Consider the following 2,454-nt stretch of genomic DNA (forward strand, 5'->3'; position numbering starts at 1 on the left):
ATTTCTAGGTTTGTTTATATGTTATAAGTTACATGACATGAATACGATTATAAATGTATATACTTTATAAATATATAAATAACATTTGGAGATGCAAGTATTAGTTTCCTGTGACTGTTTAACAAAGTGCCACAAACTGAGTAGCTTGAAAAAATAGAAATTTGTTGTCTCACATTTCTGGAGGCCAGAAGTTAGAAATCAAGGTGTTGCCAGGGCTATGCTCCTTCTGAAACCTACAGGGATAAATCCTTCCTCACCTCTTCCTGGATTTTGATGATTTGCTGGCAATGAATGGCAATCCTTGGCTTGCATCAGCAACACTTCAATATGTCCCTTTATCATTGCATGGCATTCTTGCCTTGTGTGTCTGTCTCTTCTTCTTATAAGATATTGGATTACATCTTCTTATATCATATTGGATTAAAGGCTCTACTTTAGTATGAAATCAACTAAATACATCTGCTAAGACCCCATTTCCAAATAAGATCACATTATAAGGTACCAGAAGTTAGGACTTCAAGCTATCTTTTGGGGGACAAATCCAAACCGTAACAGTAGATAGATATAGTCAAAACTTTGGAGACCATTCTCCTAGAATTTTTTTTTCTGAGGCTTCTCCATCTCTGAAAGCTCTGCTATAAATAACCCCCCATCTTATTTCCTCCTCTTCTTCACTCATTCTGGCATTCCTACCATTAAAATATTCAACATTATCAAGTTCTTTAATCAATAGACCTTTCATTTTTTCATTACCCATCAGGACCTGTATGGTTTTGCTTCTCTCCTTATTCAGCATACTCTCAAATTACAACCACACTATTGCAAAAAGCCCTTTCTTTCTCTCTTTCTTTAATAAGCTAATGTAGCGGCAACCCAAGTCTATTTAACCCTACTGCTTTCTTACTCTGCATTTGTATCTAAGTAGGTAAATATTGAGGGACCATATAACATCAGATTTTCTGTGCATGCTTTGAATTTAACACCACAAATCTCACATGGGCACTGTCAATCCTGATACATTTCTTTAGTCAGTTTTCTCTCACACATTCAGAGACAATTTCATATCTTCTCACAGTTTCCTTGGACCTTTACCATTTCCTTCACTTTCATCTGATGGCCATGCTTCTTATTTCATTGATAAAATGAAGGCAATTAGAAGAAATTTTCTTTGCAATATCACATTTACTAACATATCTATCACTGTATCCACGTATGCTAACTTCTGATCTGTTCGGATGGGTGAATTTTCAGCACTTTTCTCTCAAGCCGATTGGTATAACAAACCTGATTTCCTTTCATAATCACCTCTGTGATCATACTCTCTCTCATCTCGCTCATCAACTTCATCTTCTCCACTGTATCATTCCCACCAACAAGTAAACATTTAAAAATCCTCCTTTGACTCACATCTCCCTTTCCCTGGCATCTCATATTTCCGTATCCATGAACAGGAAAGGTCTTCAAAACTATCATCTAAGCTTTTGGTTTCCCCTTCTTCAGATTCCATTCTCTCCTTCACTTTTCACTCCGGTCAAGCTTTCCTCCCCAACTCTTCATTAAAATACATCTTATGAAGGACGCCACTACTACTTTGATATACCACAAAAAAATTCAACCTTTTCAACCACTTCAATGCACAGAATTCTTATTTTATATTAACCGTCAGGACCCTTGTTGTTTTTCTTTTTCCTCATTCAGCATATTCTAAAATTGTGACCACACTCCTGCAAAGACTCATTTGTACTTCTCTCCCTTTAATATAGTCATGTGGCCGACCTCTAACCTATTTAAAACTACTATCCTCTGAGTTGGCACCTGTATCTGAGTAGTAAATACAGATTTAAAAAATGACAAAATCAGATTTATCAGATAACTTCAAATTTATGACCGCGATTATCAAATGGAATTGTATTAAATTTTCTGTACTCATCATACTTAAATCTCTGCAAAATGAGACATTGCTGACCCTTTTCTCCTTTGAACACATTCTTCTCTAAGCCTATTCTCAGACTCGTATATTTAATTGTTAACTCAATCTCTCCACTTGAATGTACAAAAGATATCTCAAACTTAACTCATTCGAAATCTTCCTGTGCCCTAACCTTTGCCCATATCACCAACAACTCAGCTTTTCAGCTTTACATCTAGGAATTAACCTTGATTTTTCTGGTTCTCAAATATCTCACATCTCATCATCTCAATCAATTATATTGCTCCATCTCTAAGACATACTCAAAACTTGGCCACCTCTCACACCTAGTCTAATGAAACACAATCTCTTGCCAGAACCATTGCATTAGTCTCTTGATATGAGGACTGAAGGCTGGTAAAACAAGGAAAGAATTTTATTTCTAAAAGTCAGGACTCTATAAACTCTTGTTTGTTCCCTCTCCCAAGACAATAGAAAGTTAAGCCTCAAAATACTTAAAGAGTATAGTTGACTATTGTCAAATT

Source organism: Pteropus vampyrus, unplaced genomic scaffold, assembly GCF_000151845.1.
Source record: "Pteropus vampyrus isolate Shadow unplaced genomic scaffold, Pvam_2.0 Scaffold94, whole genome shotgun sequence".
Lineage (NCBI taxonomy): Eukaryota > Metazoa > Chordata > Mammalia > Chiroptera > Pteropodidae > Pteropus > Pteropus vampyrus.